General features: G+C 43.0%; 1 protein-coding gene across 1 annotated transcript in view; it reads right to left on the bottom strand.

Annotated features, from left to right (window-relative positions):
• LOC119652823 (short neuropeptide F) overlaps positions 1-17099 on the bottom strand; it is a 172138-nt gene extending 155039 nt beyond the window's left edge. The window contains exon 1 of the mRNA XM_038057151.1: positions 16816-17099. The gene's annotated coding sequence lies outside the window, so the exon portion shown is untranslated. The remainder of the gene's footprint in view (positions 1-16815) is intronic.
• Between the last annotated feature and the right edge of the window lie 2134 nt (positions 17100-19233).

The following is a 19233-nucleotide window of genomic DNA, read 5'->3' as shown; positions in this document are numbered from 1 at the left end:
TTGACCCAATGTAAATCGCTTTAATTCGTAGCTCGATAAAAAGGTTCCATTCAATCGCTGCAACCCTTTGGGAAGTGCCGTCCCCACGGACTCGAGGAGGGCGATCAGACCTGCGTCTGTAAGGGACTAATCTAAAGCGACTCATACCACGAAGCCTCACCCGAGGTTATCTGGTACCGAGATGGCCCTCTGAGAGCATATGCTCCAGGAGAATTCCTGGAAAATGTGCTCTCGGCCCGGTTATTTGCGATTGGCCCTCTTGTGGGAGTTCATGGTGGTTGTGGTTATGCCTACATCGCGGGCAGAGCTCCTTGGAGCTCAAGCGTGGAGCGATGTTGTACAACTCGAGTGCCGTACTTCTTAGTTGCGGCAGAGGTGTTAGATAGGCCTTAATGATATGAATGCTGAGTCTGCACTCCATATAAACCAGTACCGCTGTGCATAACAGGACTCTGATTGTGGTCTCAAAATCAACCTGCGCCCGAAGAGGACGTGGGATTATATCTACACAGCAGGTACTCACGTTAAACTCCTGAAATATTTCTTCATGATTTCAAAGAATGACATTCAATTAAAAGATCATCTCAGATAAAAAAAAAATCTTAATTTTTTTCAGATAATTCCAAACAACCTCTTTCCCCAAATAATTTTCCACGGCATTTCCTTCTTTTCTAAGGACGAAAAGTCAAAACAAAGCCCTTAAACAAAAAAACGCTTATATGCTTGAATTTTTCCAGCAATTAACTGAACCATGTATAATTATTATCAAGCTCTGCCACTCGCTTGATTCGGAACGGAAAACGAACCCGTCTCCTGCTTGTTTTCATTTCAAATGGCTGGAAGAAGCGGAAAAAGTGTGGTTCAAGAGCCAAAAAAAATGAGTCCTTCGTCATTATACTTTGCACTCAAGTCGAGCCACGTTGATATTTGACTTACTTTGCGATTTTTAGCTTTAGTCCTTCTCAAACTTTCTCCCGTTATCTTCAGCGTTTCATACTTTTCCTTCAAGTCCTTTCCAGATGTAAGTATTTAGGTAAACTTTAATTTCGTGACCGTTTCAGATGGCCGTATGAATATTCTCCTGTTTATCTTTTTTCCTAGGAGTCTAGAGCACGGTCCGGTCTGAACGGATTTCAGAATTTTTCAATACAGAATTACATAAAGTTTCTTAAAGAGTTGAAGATTAAGAGACTATCGAATGGGATTTGAAATTCAACGACTTTCAGATTGATTTGTTGGAATAATTTATGGAGCTTTCCTTTCAAGTTGTACCTTCTTCAAAAAGGGATAAGATTTCCAAGGGAACGTTATACAATTGCTCCCGTGGACTATTTTCATTCTGTTGATTTCATAGAATGTTTGCCTATTGTCTTCACTTGTAAATTGATTAAATTGAGGTCTTTGAAAGATGAGTCCAACAATAAAGATTGAGAGCAAGAAAATTCTCGTACAAATGATTTTACTGGAAATGGTCTCAATCCCATAAAAGGGCCCCAAAAATAGAGAAATGAAATTCAAGCCGTACACTCATTTGGTTGGCGACACCAATATTTATTATAATGATCCCGGAAAATCTAAGCTCAAAAATTACTGAACTTTGAGGTCAGTCCCGGTCAACATTTGCCATTGTCTCACCTAAAGTTGTGATTATTACGATAGGAAAAGTTACAACATTTGTCCCGTTCACAAGTGGGGTCGGCTAGTCCTGATCGATTTCGCCATTTGACTCTATCAAATTCCTGATCTGGATGCAACCATGGGGCTTTTAAATCCCCATCCAGCGAATCAAGCCACCGTTGTTTCGGCCGGCTTTTTGGCCGCTTACTATCGATTTCGATGTTCAGACCAATCTTGACAATCTTGTTAGCACGATTAGTGACCACACCATCGAAGACCTCTCCAAAGGCCTCTCTGGAAGTTTTTCCACGATCGGTGCAACCCCATATTGATCGCGGATATCCTCATTTCGGATGTGAACAAAGCGTGCCACGCCACTAGTCCAACACAACATCTCCGTCTCCATTACCGCAAAACGCAGTTCATTGTCTTTTATAGTCGACCAACACTCAGAACCATAGAGAGCGACAGGACAGGCGACATTGCGGTAAATTTTAGATTTGAGATGTTTGTTGATATGTCGATCACAAAGAACACGTCACTTCGCGTGAAGCAATTTCATAACGCAGTTCTCCATTGACTGATAGCAATGACCCGAAATATTTAAATCGCTCAGTTCTGGGCAGGTCACCGCCGCTGACAGTGATTGGGTCTGTTTCATGGGGGAAGGAAACTATCTCCATATTATCTGTTAATGTTTGGAAGGTAAGACTGTAAAGGGGAAGGGAGGATGGTTTGTGTCTTAGAGGTATTGCAGACTCGGCATTGTAATTCTTAATAAATACTTGGGATATGCACGCTGATTTAAGACCTACAGACTTTCTACCAATTTTGCCCCACGATGGTAACCTTTAAGCAATGCAAAGCAACAGATGAGAAAAGAGTTGACAACCTGTTCACAGCATACTATTGTCATGGATCCAAAATTGAGTCTCAGTTTGCATCGTAGATACAACGACGACTAACGCAACGGAAGAAGGACTACCAGTTTGGAAACTAGAACATGCGATCTCTGTTTAGAACTGGCGCCTTTAGAGTACTCATTGAACAAACCGAGAAGAACAAGGCCGATATCTTGGCGAGCCAGGAAATGAAATTACTACTATTTGCTTGCAGTAAAAATATGACAACCTCAACTACTTGTTTCACTCACCGCAGGATCCACAAAAGAAAATGGACCTCTTCAGATAGGACGATTTTCAACCGAATTGATCCCACCCTCATTGAAAAACGAGGTGCATCTGGAATCTTAAGAGTGTACTTATATCGTAGGGCATGGAAATGTGAAAAGGCGCCAGAAGAACAAGTCCAGCAAACGTTATATTGATGGGAAGGGAATTCAGCTAAGAAATACAATCAAGACTTCTGCAGAAAACCCATTCGACACAAACCACCCCGGAAAAAAAATCTACGATTCCAATATTTCGAGGAGCTACTCAATACTATGACAGAATCTCCGGACATCGAAGGAGCAGAGGTCGTACAAGCACCTACCCGAAAAAGAAGTCAAGGATGATCTAAAAATGCCCAGAAATATCAAAAAAACTCCCGAAGCATATAGATTGCCTGCGGAGCCTCTAGAAGCAAGAGGTATGGAGGCCAGGACCAATCTTGATGAGCCCATATACACTATTTGGTATGCCGAAACTATGCAGAACGGTCATCCCAGCGAAACCGATTAGACTCATCAGAATGACACTGACACAGCCTAGCACTCAATCTAAGATACGAAATCAATTAAGGAGGTGTTTCGGCACCGGGAATTCCAACCCCAACTCAACCCCTTCAGTGCCCTGGCCTGGTAATATGCACTGAACCGGTGTTAGCAGACTGCGCCGCTCCGAGGGAGCGTTTAATCCTCTATGAGTTCCGGGATCTACTAAGCGTAGGTCAAGCCACAGAGAGCTCGGGTAGGGGCTTTGTCCTCCAGGATAATCCCGTCGCTGACTATTGGCGTTCACTTTCCCACATAAAATGCGCTCATAGAAACAGGCTCATGACAGCACCCCAAATAAAGAGAAAATCTCGTAAGGTACTGCAGCTGCCGGTGCCAGAATGGCAACTTCTGTATCCTTCAGTGTTCCAGTTTTGGAAATAAAACCAGAGAAAATCGCTGAAACTGAGAACGTGGATTCAGACAAAAATAGGGTGGGAGCAATCGACTGTCCTTGCTAGAACTATGAGTCGGGAATTGGGGACAAAGCGGAAAGAGGAACAAGCGTCTAAACCAAACTTCATCCCAATAGCTTCCAGGCATCACCAAAGGAAAAGAAGAGAAAGCGGAGAAAGGCTAGACCATTGACTCTATTATTTATACTAATAGGAAGCAAGATATTTGCGAAAGTTCTTAAGGAGATCCGCTTTACTTGAATCCCAATAGTTCGTACATCGATTATTTAGATTTCCGGTTAATTCGTACAAATTTGCGGTCCTCAGAGTTAATTTTCTTTATTTTGTCCCCGATACGGAGATTAGAACTGATCGAGTGCTAATCAGCAAACAGTACCGCAACATGGACCCAACTTCATGGTATCTCGACTTACCGGGTACCGCTCCCATCTGGGTTCGGGACGGCACCCGATTTTAGGAATTTTAGGATGACTTCGTCTGGATTCAGTTTTTAGAGATAACATTTTTAGTATTTACTTAACACCCAATGAGACGATGCCGGACTTTCAACGCAGGCTTGTGGGAGGTGACTTCAATACTAAGATCCTTGAATTGGGCATACTTCAACCAAACTTTAGAAAGAATCGATTCCTGAAAATGGCGACGAAAATCGGCCTCGAAGTTTTAAACACCGGATTTACGCCAACATTACGGTGCTCAGATTACGAAGAGAGCACTTCTGAGGTAACCTTTACGTCAGAATCACTAAGCTGTCGGTGGATGGGTGGCGAACTTTGGAACACTTCTTAGCAAGTAACCGCATTGCGTTCAAAGTGATTGACGCTCTTTTTCGGCTTTCATCAGCTTGATGCTCTCCCTGCGGGAAATTCATCGAAGGTCTTGGAATAAGTAGCGCTACACTGTTGGACAAAGATCAGGTACGAGGAGACTCCGCAGCGCGGTAAAAAGAAACAAAGCTTACTGCTGACAGGACCTAGTAGATGAAAAAAATGGGGTCCTGTGGAGAATCGGTTGTAAACTTGTCACCTGGAATTCGGGGCTCTGCGGAAAATCTGCATACTTAGTACTGACCAAACAAACAAACATGCCACACCGACTGATGGCCATAACGCGGTCGACTGATCAACAAAGGGTAAGGAGACCAAAGCTGCCGTCTGCATGCAGTACACTGGGTATACTTGACACGCCCGGGAAAGTGCTCGAAAAGCCCATCAGGAGTAGACTTCCTAAAGCAAAACATGCACCTGGGTACTTATCATCAACGCAGTTCGGTTTTAGAGCAGAGGCCCCTACCGTGGATGTTGCTATGGAGATCGTCGATGCAATTCATCGAACAGAGGCACATAGCCGCCAATCTCAACAGTAAGGTTTAAGTCAAAAACGCCTTAAATTCCATAAAATGGGAACAATTGGAAAATTCATTCTAAGTGACAAGCTATCTCTTACGGATATTGAAAGATTATCTGAGAGATCGTACCCTGCCCAACGAGACGCTAGAGGGCCTGAAGAGGATGGCGATTACGTCGCGAGTAGCACAGAAATCCATCATAAGGCCGGACCTCTGGAACGCTTCCTAGAATTATCTGCAAAGACTCGGAATACCAAATGATTCGCGCTTAATCGATTAAGTGGATAATGGCGGCGCAGTTTTTGTCCGACATACTGTTCAGGCAGACGAGGAATATTTATCAGACCGATAAGTGGATAGATGACTGCTTGTGATTTCAGTCTTGCGTTGGAAAAAAAAACGAAGTAATCATCTTGACCGTAAAGAGAATTGTGATCTTCCGTCTCATATGAAGCTCAATCGGATGGCACAAGGGGTTCCTTGAACTAAAAATTACTTTCCTCCTCTCCCCTCCCGCTGCTGAAGGAAATACCGTAAGTTGAAGACTCCCTAAACCGAGGGGGCGGCACAATAGCCCAAAGTAATGTACCAAACAGTTCCAGGCAAATTCTCTGATGACGAGGAGGTATTAAGTTGGTAATCCAATCGTTGCGAAAGTCCAACACTCTATATGTAAACGTATTCACCTACCCTACTCACAAAAAAGAAACCTGAGCTCAACTTTGGCTTTCGACAGGTCTTCGCTTGTAGATTCATAATAGTGGACGCTGCTAAGCCCATGTTTCGATCAGATCGCGGACTTCTTCCACATCTTCAACTCGGTGTCTCTGAAATTCAACAATTCCCCTTATCAACCAAGGAGAGGTGGCAAAATGCGCAATACCGACTACCATGAAAATTACTGAAGATGCTGAAGGAACTCCTCATTGAACTCCTCGTTGACTTTCGAAAAAACTCGGCCTGACAAAGCTAGTAGAATGGCGTGTCATCGATCTAAGGATTATATAACCACAGCCTCAAGACAGCAGTTGCCTCAAAACCCAGACAATTAGCTCCGGATAAGCTGAATAAGGTTGAGTTGAGAACAACGCATCCACCAAATAGTCCCTGAACCACGCTGTCACATTTGGTGTCTAAAACAATATAGAGTGGAGACCATGCGGGGATTATCGTACATCCAAGCTCCAGACCTACATCACCAAGTACCCAGTTTGACATATCCAGAATTTCACCCAAGCAATGCATTTTGGGTTAGTTTCCTAAGATGCTTAGTCCGAAAGGAGGAAGCACATCCCTTGCCAGCTAAAGTTAAAGCAATCTGTTCATACCCGCGTCCAACTAAAGTCAAGCAATTCAAAGGATTCATGAGTACGTTAAAAGCAATACAGGTACCAATCAGCAAAATTCTTCACGGCGAAATCAGTTGAAACTCACCAATCAAGTTAACCTGAGAATTCATGACAGTTTTGAAGCTTGCAAAGAGGACACCGAAATAGGCAACGCTGTGTCTGCATCCATAACTCGACGCACCGTTGGCTAGCTAGTGACAACATGATTGGAGCAGTCTTCCAACAAAGGATCAACTGTAGCTGGGAGTCATTGGGCTTCTTCTCAACGAAGTTCGGTCTGACGAAAAGTAGACGCAGACTATATGACCAGGAGCTACTAGCTATGTACCTAAAGATAAAAAGCTTCCGTAATAAGGTTGAATCAGGAAAACTCACCATCTTTATGTTAGTTTTGCGCACGCATTATCGCATATTAAGGACTTTTTGATTACTGTAACGCCTGTAGCATCCCAGTCCACGAACGAAGAGCTCAACATGATACAACAGAGAGACAAAAACAATTGTTCGGTATGTTGACATGCGCTTACTGGTACCATCCGACCTTGCATCACTTATTGAACCAGGAAAACTGTTTTCAACAACGTTTACCACCTATCTCACCCCCGAACAAATAGTACCATCAAATTGGGACCACAGAGCCATTTGCCAAAATCGGTTACAGGTAAGGGACGCAGTCGGGACTTAACTGATGCTACTCAAAAGCGCTGTCCTGGCCAAGATATGGGGTAACATTCCAAGGACTCTATTACCTTCATATTTTTTCTCAAAAAAACGTTTCCAGGGAGGAAAATAATCTGTTCATCGGAAGACAGCCAAGGGATACCTTCCGTTTGAAATTAAATTAAGCTTCCACAAAATTGAAATTGAAGAGTAACTGAAGTCTATTTTTAAAGACAAACATCCTCTTCCTGACTGGATGTCCTCTAAATTACTACCATTAAATTTGATACCATTCACTAAAGCTCTCTAATCCCTCTTTTTCCCTACCAGTGTCAACTGAACCCTCTTCTTTATCCTCTCAAATTACACTTTTCTTTTCATTTTGTATCTTCCGACAATAAACAATATCACCCCCATGCGAGCAAAGGAATCCCAAATATCTTTGTTGAATAACAAATTACAATGTGCACAACTGAAAAGGATTCTCATATTGTTTTCACCGAAAACCTCACAAACCAGCGTCTAGGATACCCTACTCAGTTGCATTGCTACCGACATCGCTGGCTAGACAACACGGATAGTAGCTTAGTCTAGAACACAAATGCTCTACATGGTGTCATATGTGTATCAGTATCTTAGTGGGTGAATAACAGTAATAATCTGTAAATGCAAATTTATATGCAGATGACAATGTAGATTGTCTCAAGCTGTGAAAGTGGCGCAATTGTTATCTTTGTAAATGATTCATAGGTTCCAGTCTGTGCTCGTACTGCTGCAAGTTGGAAGGACCTTTTTGGCTTCCTATTTCTTTTTTATATTTTTGAAGGGCAAAATGGGGCGGAACTTCAAGGACGAGTTGCGTCTTCTCTGAAACATGACCTGGTGGTATCATTTATAAAGTCATGACAACAGTGGGCATTAGTTAAATCCGAAATATTTATTACGAAAGGTACGATTAGTTTACAATCTTCTGTTCATGTACTTTGGCAAACACACCCCCCGCCCCCCACTTTATGTTTGTGTCCTTTATACTAGCAGCTGATGTTTGTTCCTCCAATCAATGTATTCACCACCCTAATGATTTCCGCATCATATTTGTTAGCTTCCCTTGATCAACAAGGACGAGGACATAAACGCATGACCCAAAATCACATGTCTCCTAATGTCTTGAACTTGTCTCATTCTCCTGAGACACACTACGGATGTCAAAGGTGTCAATAGATGAATTGAACCCTCCTAATACTCATATAAAAATGTTATCCACCTACCCCGAGTAGAAAATGATATTCAACTGGTTAATCATGTCAATCGGAAACAAAGGAAGCCGGAAGCTTCACGCTTCAGTTGAAAGGTAGAGGGAGTTTCTTATATAAGAATAATTGGATGTACGACAATTCGTCGCGGATATCCACTAGATATGTCAAATTATTCACTTTAATATGATACAGATATTCTATATATGATGTGTCTGAATGAATTCACGTGAAACGGGACATTTTTGCCAACTATAGCTTTGTTAATAATAGTGAGATTCCCACTAAACTTTCCACAAACACAATTTTGTAATTCTACGACCTTAAAAAAAAAGCAGCCCTAACGAAAGAGGGTGGAAAGAGAAATTCCCCGGAGCCTGAAGTTTCGTCAAAGGCTTGGACTAGAAATTTCAATGAAAAAGGGATAATAGTGGGACAAACCCAATTTTCGCCCTAGACCCCTACAATTTCCACCCCGAGCCCTACTTTTCCGTATACTTGCATGTTATCAAAGTATCTCGTATCTCAGTGTAACCTGAATGAAGACGTGTCAAGAAGTTGGGGTAAGATCAAATCAATAGAGCTAATCATAACATCCATTGTTCACTACTACCTGGTATCTACTGTCCTTCCGCACTGCTCACTATCCTTAGGATCATTTTTACAAAGGTATAAAGGAAGCACTCATTGGCCTAAGCAAGTTTTTACGCTCCGTTGAAAAAAAGCTAATGTTTAGGATTAGAAAATTATGAAGATGACACTGGTTTCTTCAGCAGAAGGGCAGATATGCTTAGCCTCTTTCATTTGGTAAACCCTATACAAATCTTTTCCTAGGCTCTAACTGAAACAAGAAGTTAGAAGCACTACAGTTGAGTTAGGTAAACTGCTGACACTTTCGCTCGTAGACGTGATTCTAATAACAGCGTGGGCTCCGAAAAATCCTAACCGAAGCCGCAAATAAAGTTGTCAGTCGTTGAGGCCAGTAGGATACTAAGCCAACCTACTTTGCAGCAAACATAATTTACAGATTTCACAACGAACTTATATGTTTTCCTGTTAATCTTTTGTGAAGCGTTGTCAGGCCTCGCGAGTAGAGAGGAGGGAAGGTTGATACTCTGTGGCTGGAGATTTCTTAAAGGTCCTAGATTCGAGTCCGAGAGATTTTAAAAGGATTAGTTTTTTTTGGCAATACAGAGGGATCCACATTTACTTCGGGTCCCGATTTTCTCTGTACAGTCCTTATCATGCATGAATAGTTCCCGAAACCATACAACACTCAAAAGCCATCTGTTCGCAAATCACGGAGGATTTACCTTTTAGCACAGAGGAAATCATGTCAGAATTTAGAAGATGAATCAGAGACGAGCTACTGAACATTTCCAGTACGATTTGCAGAATCGAAACTTTGGGTCCAGAAGACAAACTTAATAAGATCGTCCAGCTCGTGGTAAAGACAAGCCCGGGTACATATGCTAAGTTTCCGGGAGTCATGCATTGCTGAGAGCATCTCCCCTGCATTATGGGAGTGGAAATGCCTTCTTTTAGTACCCAAACGTGGTAAACCTCCAATCAAGAATTGTCTTACTGACCCATATACGTATAATGACAGTTCTGAGTTGCTGATGGCAATTGGCAATTTGGTTTCCGTGAATCGATCTGACTTTCATAATCATAAAATTGATTACTATGTGAATTTGAGGAATATGTCAAATTTGGCCAACTACATAGAATCAAATTGTGTGTTCCCTAATGACACTTGATATTCCCGTCTCTCGTTGGTTTTTTCGACAGAGACCTAGAGGAAACATGTATGACCCACGATACTGATGGTGGACTCCAAGAGCATTACCTCCAGAGGTATCTCACTATTGTGGAACGTGAACGTGGAACGTTAACACCGAATACTGAATATGATGTGCAGTATGCCTGCAAGTAGATTTCCCAAATCTGATGAAAAAAGAGGAACAGAAGCACATAAAGACGAAACTAGCGCTAAAGGGATAATAGAGGGACCCGCATACTTTTCACCCGTACCCGGATTTTCTCTCATTGACCCTGAAGGAAAGCATTAAAGATCTGACATGAACGTCCAAATCGTCCGCTAGAATCAAAGCGCTATACGTTACCGAACTTTTTTTTCATTCCTATTGGATAATAGCACTATCTCTGAAATGTGAACACACTTCAGTACTAAGTGACCTAATTTATCTAGAGAAGCTATTAATATTAGAAATGGCGCCCAACGTGGGGTGCGATTCAATAGCTCATTTTGGACTCCCAGATAGAAATGAAAATTCCTCCTTTATTCAAGACTTGGTGAATACTTTTGAAGTAAATCCAATAATTGCACAAATGAGTAAGTCGCTTACCCTATTTTAAACGTTAAACCAAGTACTAATGGCGTCACACCTACCATTACCTACGAAATTATGGAACCCTGAACGGCGTGTTTTACTCTGCTGAACGCCTGATTTGGATGCTGTCACAAGGCTTCCAAATTCCCATCCAGCGTATCAAGCCATCGCTGTTTCGACCAGGCCTTTCGTCGTTTCCCATCGACTTCAATGTTCAGACCCATTTTGGCAAACTAATTTTTTCGGCGCGAATTTTATGACCATAAAATCAACGACGCTTCTCTCACAATTATTCCATGTTTGGAACAACCCCATATCGATCGCGGATATTCCTACTTCGGATATGATCATTGATTGAACGCGACATCTTCGTCTCCATTGCCGCGAGGCGCCATTAATTATCTTTTAAAGTCGACCAACACTAAGAACTATAGAATACAACAGGAGGGACTGCACTGTGGTAAATTTTGGATTTCAGACGTCCATTCGCCAATCGATCACAAAGAACGCCAGTTATAGCAAGCCGGTTCACCCAATTCCCCAGTAGCTTACAGCATTGATCCGGTATATTTAGATCACTCAAATCTGGGCAGATTACTTACTGCCTCTGACCGTGATGTTTCATTAGAATCTAGATTGTCTGTTTTATTCAGATCCAATCTGAGACCATGCTGCTTGGGACGATCATTCCATTTTTAAAGAAGTTGGGGGGCTAACATTTTTACACATTTTGCATCCTTTGGAATTTTCTGAATGGATAACCTTTCAAGAGTATTGTGTGAAAATCTGCGATAAATCGGAGCAAAACAAAGGAAAATGCAGCGGTTTAAACAACCACGTCTCATACACGGCTGATTGGATGCTATCAAGCCTATCGATGAAGATCTGAGCAAAGGTGCCCTCCTGGAGCGATGTATCGAGGCCTTACGCAGAACAACAATGAGAGTTCGAACCAACTTATTTGGAAGGTCTCACCAAAGCACTTGAGTGAAACCTCTGTTATCGTTGGGATTGCTGCCCATATGGCAACCAGTGCCTCCAATGCATGGGCTACACAAATGCTCGGGGTCATATTAAAATAGAGACAGTAAGTAGCAAATAAATTAGTAAAGAGGCAGAATAACCACCTTATAGAAAAGAATCCCTTAGCAGGCCCTGTCTGAGATGGAGGGATGGCGTAGGACAGGACGCCAGGTAGCTTTTAGAGAAATCGAATTGGTGGACCTCGGCGCAAAACCGGGGTGTGTTGAGCTCCTTACTAAGGCAGGACTAGACCGGATACCGGTTGTTGCACCATTGACAATGATGATGATCCCTTAGCAAGAGTTTCAGATCACGGAAGTCAATAAGGAGGAAAAATGGTCAAGGGAAAGAAAGTGTAGAATGAGGTATTACAATTAAGATCCAAGCCGTGAAATTTGGGAGATCGTACCGTCTTAAAAGAAATAGAAAGGCTTCGGTGGTAGTGGCCGGTCAGTAGTTATTATGAAGATTCCTTCAGGACTACCCGGAAGATCAGGCACGTTTGCATGGTTTAAACCATAGTATGCGAGACTCCCAGAACATCTAGGAAAGCCATAGAAGACTTATGTGCAATTTCTGTTGCTGACAATATGATAACAACTTCCCTCCGAAACTAGTGGCCCATAATTCACTGTTTTTCCGCATTTTTCCAGAAGCAACAATACAATACGCTGAGTGACCCATCTTATCAACTAACACAAAGTCAGGCTTATTGGGATGTTTCCGTGATAAGCCGAGGCTTGTATGCAAAGAACAGGCGATCCTCTCTATGAAAAACAAGAAGGCGCCAGGATCCGATGGTATTCCAGCAGAGGTATACAAACTGGTGTTCCAACACCGAGCAGACGTTTTTGGCCTTCTGTTTGGAAGATGGCGAGGCTTGCGCTGATAGGCAAAGGGAAAAGCGTTGCCGTTTTCATACCACCCACTTTGTATGCTTGACCCTACTGGGAAAGTGCTCGAAAAGTTTGACAGAAGTAAACTCGCTGAAGACATACGCGCTGCCGAAGACTTATCCCCAAGGTAGTTCGGTTTTAGAGGGAAATCTAAAGTTAATGTTGCTATGCACGTCGAGTGGTGCTCTTCGTAACGCTTAACGTTTGAAAGGTCTTTAACTCCGTAAGATGGACAGACATTCTAGGCACACTAGACAATACTTTCCACCTGCCGAACTATTTCTTACGGATATTGAAGGAGTATCTGAAGAACAGCCCCCTGCTCTATGAAACGCTGGAGGGTCAGAGAAGGATGGAGATCACGTCAGGGGTTGCATAGGGATCCATCCTAGGGCTGGAACTCTGAAACGCTTCCTATGACAGTCTACTTGAACAACAAAAAGGCTGTAGCTGCAGTTTCGGCATAAATCAGCTAACGGTAAATATGGGGCATCCTATATCTAACAGGCGACGTCTCCTGACGAGTTCAACGCAGTCTGTTCTGCTATACGATGCAGAGGTATGGGCTGACGCTCCTAGCAAGGAGTAAATGTCTCGCGTAAATACAGAGACAGGAAGCTTTGCAGGTGTCGTCTGTGTACCTCACTGTCTTTGAACCGGCCGTGATGGTGATCACGGTAGCGATCCCCGTTGTCCTTCTTGCTAAGGAGCGACAAACCATATACATGGGAAAGGAGAAGACACAAGGGAGGTGATTGCTCGTGAAGAACAGCAACGCACCCTAGATGAATGACAACTCTCTTGACAAAGTGAAACTAGAGGCAGATGGACTACGTGGCTCATTGGCAACTTAGGTGTGCAGCTGAAACGGAAGCATGGTGAGACTGACGATTTCCTTACCTGCACAAGATTGGAAAGGCACGATCTCCGGATTGTGTATTTTGAAGTGGAGTTGGAGTTTTTTCTGGTGGAAGGTAGGATGGGATTCGTCAGCAACTCTATTTAAACAAAGATGATCTCCCTCCAGACAGCATTATCGGGGAAATGCTGAGGAGCACTGAGAAGTGGAGCCGTGTTGCCCCTTTTGTTCGGACTCTTTTCATTGCAAAGAAGATTGAGCTCGACCGATGGGGGAGCCGGATGGCAGGGGGTTCCTTGAACTGACAGTTCCCTTCCTCCTCTCCCCTCCCGTTGGTAAAAGGAATTCCCTGATTTGGAGGCTCTGCAAGGCGGAAGAGCTCGGGGCTACCCCAAGCTAGCTCCCTGACGATGGGGAGATGTTTAGTTGATAGTCCTATGACGTACCGTTGCGGGAATCCAACACTCAGTGCGTAAATCCATTCACCTACCCCACCCCTTAAAAAAATCCCCATCCCCCCCCCCCCCCAATTATCCAACATTTGAAATATTTCATTCCTTCTTTTTAACCTCGCAAAACTCTTCTTATAAAGAATGGCTTGAGGACGCCATGGCAGGAAGGGAATCTGTAAGGCCGCACTTCACAAAACACCTAAGGCAGGATAATCACCTATCAAAGATGCGATCCCCCGTTGATCTTCCCTTTCGACCGCGACACTCAGGTCCCGGAGTTTTCCGGCTCAGTTAAAAGGATACGAGGATATTTGTATAATGACATGGTGAGAGATCGAAGTGCTCAAAGGCCGCCACCCCCCCCCCCCCCCCACATTCCCGAGCCTCGCTAGGATAAAGGCGTTCACGCACGTGTCGACGGAACACTTGGATGGAGTTTCAATATTTGCAGGCGGACCTTCAGGGTCAATTTTGCAATCCTTTCAAGTTTCTCGGATAGCTCTCCTTTCTGAGTCGTCTCCGGCCACTTAAGATAGTTGTTGGAGCATCACCAACTGCATTTAGTGATTAGTCTTTATCCGCCGCCGGGCTTTTTTCAGATCGACCACCGTCTACGGTGGTATTCCGAATATGTATCCCAATGTTAGGATATGAAACACATTCAAGACGCTTAATTAATGCTTTTTCCCTGGAAGATACAACTTCAGCACCATCTCGGGGAGCAGCGCATCCTACTTAATTCCAAAGACATGCCTCTAGCGTCATCCAGTAACCATGAAAAGGACTTCAGCGTCACATAAAATCAGTAAGTAAGTAACCAGGAACAAGCAAAAAACAATGAGGGCTGTTGCTCTATTCTCAGCTCCCGAGGGTACTTCCGACCGGGAGGAATGCCCCCTTCTGTCCTTCCTTCTTGACGAAAATCCATTGGTATAACATCTGCCCTGAAGGCAATACCGAATCTAACATTACCTGAAACTGTTGCCTATTAGAATTTTCAACCCTATGGCACTGATCGGTGATTAATGGAGTAAAGGGCCACTGAAAGAAGTAAACTATGAGAATACTACGCTATCCAAGGCATAAAATGTGTAAACCAGGAAACTTAAAGGAGGAACTGTAGTTCCAGCACTCAGGCCATTTTTAAACCCATTGCATTTTACTATTTCTACCTATTTTGGGAAATCATAAACATCCATGAGCTCGCGAGATCGCGAAGGTCTGTCAAACATCTCGGTTCTAGGTCAGTGTATTATCGTGGCCTTCTATTAGTGAATACAGAGTTAGGGTACAGTATTTTGCGAAAAAATTACAAGAGAAGCGTCTTCGATGGTATGGTCACGCTAAAAAGAATTCACTTGACAAGATTGGTCTGAACATTGAAGTCGATGGGGGAAGACAGAAAGGCTGGCCGAAGCAGCGGTGGCCTGATACGCTGGATAGTGATCTGAGAGCCAGAACGAAATGACGCAACTGATCAGGACCCGGTTGAGAACGAATCAAAGGCTGAAGAAGAAGAAGATGCAGGATTTCAGAAAGAGGATTGCTCCTCAAATGTTGCTAGCTTAGTTGGCTCTGAACTTTATGAACCCTTGTAATATTGGAATGGATACATCAGCACAAGTAGAGAGGGTAACATCTTCCAACTGACTCAAAGTATACCTCTAAACTTATTAAGACCAATTATCCATTTACAATGTTAAATAAAAGGAGGAGTGAAATCCAGGATCAACCATGACTTTAAAAAATAGGGTTGGGGTCAGCCATTGGAAGAGAAGAAGACCATCCTGACTTTCATGTGGCTTTCTCAAACTCAAGACCAAGGTAACTCAGTAGGGAAATCTTCAATGAAGAATCTTCCTGCTTTCTGCTTTTAGGTGACGTCCTTCAATTTTCAAATCCTGCGACCAGCGCAAGGATAACACTGTCTGAAAAAATAGACTGAAAGCTATTGTTGTCTGAGTGCATGGAACTACTATTCCGCCAATAGTCCTAAACACTAAACCCCAAATAAAAATTAGTCCAAAATCCATTTACTCCGTGATCTTTTCAAAGCTCATATCCTTTTATTTCAATAGTACTGTGATGGATAAAAAGCATTTTGTTAGATAATAGGAAAGATAATGAAAATAATGATAGTAACCCTCGCTTCTGACACTTTATCAAGGAGTCAGATTGGTATTTCATTGATTACGTTTATGATTTTTCATTTTACCAGTAATTGTCGTCAATTACTCAATGTCCTGTATCTTTCGGAAAGTGCTTGCTTAGGGTAGGTAATTTATATAATATTTACTAAAAGATGGAGTTCTTTATCAATTCAGGGGCTGTTAATGCTATAACGTTTAGTTCGGCCTCTGTGTGGGCGGTGAATTTTCCACAATATGAAAACATAGTTTTAATGAAGCAGGAAGGAAGGAAGGACTCGGGGTATAATGAGAATTATTGCAAATATAATTAGTGGGCTGTTTGGAAAATTTAGTCCTCACTACTCCCAATAAGACTTATTAACTGAATATAGGTCGACGCATGTGAGGGGATGTAAGTAACTATTAAATCAGAGAGCTTTGGGGGGTGAAATCGTCGAAAAAAGGACGACCAGAAAAATATACTTTGACATCTTACTTTGCGCAATTTTAAAATTTAAATTCTTCTAATTTTGAATAAACTATTAAAGGCATCAGAAAAACTTTCTTATTTCATTACAGATAACTCCTGGAAGGCATCAGATAAATTGTTCACTACAAACCAAAATCCAGATCAGTATGCGGCCTTCACTAGTAACTAACTCATTTATCATTAATTTTTCCAAAGGAAAATACTTAAACCTTTACGTAAATCACTTATTTTCAATTCTTAAAATATCTTATTCACCTTTCAATGAAACTGATTGAACTCCGAACTACACACTCCTTGAAACTTTCAACTGTTTTTTTCCTTTTTTGAACCCTTGCTCTTGGCAACGAGTACTAATGTTCACCACTTCAAGTCTCACTCACACAACTGTCGGCAATTCAACACAAATTCGAATTTCAACCAAAAGAAATTCAAAAATATATCCTTTGAGGTCTAATTCTCAAAACCGTTTGTTTTTCTCAATTTTCCTCCTTGACAATATCCTTTCAGTTCAACTGATAGCAACTTTATGTGAAACCGTTTTCAACCTAGCCTCGTATTTATAGAAATTTCAAAATAACTAAAATCGCGCTAAAGCGACAGTTAAAAGTCCTTTCGTAAGGATAAAAGCCTGCTGAAAAGCTCAGTATCAACAGCTATATCCTTTTTCAACGCTGAAACTTCCAAACATGCTCAATTTTCATACCACGCGAAAGTAGCCTTCCACGTTTTCCCAGCCGGTTTGAACTCCAGCGCATGATGGAGGCGGTCCTAGTTGGAGCTTTAGGGATGTGTTCAGGATATTGCATGCACGTGTTGAAAGGTTTTTAGGGGGGTGAGAATGAGCTTTTCTTTGGCAAGGAATATGGCAAAGTGTTAAGTGATTTCAAGGATGTTATGGGGAAATGGGGGAAGTTTAGCCATGCATGAATGAGTGGGCTACGGAATGACATGTGTTTTCTGGAGCCACAAACCACTTGTGGCGTTTGGGTGGATTAGTGGAAGGATTTTTATGAATGAAATAGTCCAGTTGTGGTGCGGAAGAGTTGTTTGTATCTGCAATTTTATTACTTTGAAATCTGCGGTGCAATAACAGCTGCATTTTCAGAGAATCACGTATCAATAAACAGATGTCAGTTTCAGAAACATGCTTGTCAGTGTTTGGAATAGCAACACATTATGAAACCTGGATACGGAAATATGAAGCAATGAAAGTAGGATTGGACTTCGATATTGAAAAGGAACTCAAAACCAGACTAGATTTTGAGTCCATTATGCAGGTCCTAGCCTTGTGGGTTGTGGGACAATGAATCAATGCGTGACGACTGACAGTAGGGTATTATCTACCTCATACATAAGAAAGGGAATATCAGTCAGTGCAGCAATTACAGAGGTATCACGTTAAGAAGCTCCGCCCGGAAATAATAATTGTCCTATGTCCTATGCCGAAATCCTTCGAAAGGTGAAGTCAGACCCGGAATTGAAGGATTTGGGGGATAATGTGAGCCGTATCAGGCGAACACAGAGAGGGGATCTGATGCTGGAGTTAAGTAAATCCGCCGACAAATCGGCCGATAACTTCCGCGGGAAGGTGGAAAGTGTACTTGAAGAGGAAGCTGAGGTAAGAGCTCGGAAACAGGAGATAGTGGTTGAATGCAAGGACCTAGATGAAGTCACCTCACGGGAGGACATCTGTGCTGCGCTAAAGCAGCAGTTCAACCTTGGCGATATAGACCAGAGTGCCATAAAAAGGATGAAGAAGGCATATGGTGGCATACAGACCGCTATTATTAGTTTGCCGGCGGAATCAGCTATTAAGTTAATTACCGCGGGCAAGGTAAGAGTAGGTTGGGTCGTGTGCAGGCTCAGGGAGCAAATCTCTCTAAAGAGATGCTTCAGATGCCTCGATTTCGGCCATTTTGCGGCGGCATGCACTAGCCAGCATGATAGGTCAAGGAGTTGCAGGAAGTGTGGGGAAGAGGGCCACCTTATCAAAGATTGCACCGGAGATCCACGGTGTATGTTATGTAGTGGGAAAGAGGGCGTGGACGGCCGGCATATTGCGGGAAGCAGCAGATGTCCGGTATATAGGAGGCAAATGAGATTGATACAAATCAATCTCAATCACTGTGTGGCAGCTCAGGACCTGCTCTCGCAAACCATTCGAGAGTCGAATGTCGATGTCGCGGTTATTTGCGAGCCGTACAGAAACTACGGCGGTGCGGCTTGGGCGGTGGATGCGTCTGGCAACGCCGCAATCTGGGCGTGCGGAAGACAGGCCATTCAGGAAGTCATGGCCCCCCGGCAGCCGGTTTTATAAGAACAAAGGTCAACGGTGTCCATATTTACAGCTGCTACGCTCCTCCTAGTGCAACCTTAGCACAATATGAGGAGATGTTAGACAGTCTGGTGTTGGATGCTAAAGACCGCAGCCCTAAAATCATTGCGGGCGATTTCAACGCGTGGGCCCTGGAGTGGGGAAGCCGATCGACGAACACCAGAGGTCAAATTCTGTTGGAGTCATTTGCGGAGCTGGACATCGTGCTGGCCAACGTTGGATGCGTGCCCACCTTTCGAGGAAGAGGGTCGGGTTCGATCGTTGATCTGACATTTGTTAGCACTTCACTGGTGAGGGGGATGGCTTGGCAAGTGAGTGAGCACTACACCCACAGTGAC

This window comes from Hermetia illucens, chromosome 3 (genome assembly GCF_905115235.1).
Source record: "Hermetia illucens chromosome 3, iHerIll2.2.curated.20191125, whole genome shotgun sequence".
Classification (NCBI taxonomy): Eukaryota; Metazoa; Arthropoda; class Insecta; order Diptera; family Stratiomyidae; genus Hermetia; species Hermetia illucens.
The sequence above is the reverse complement of the archived record's forward strand: the minus strand, read 5'-3'. Positions and strand labels throughout refer to the sequence as shown.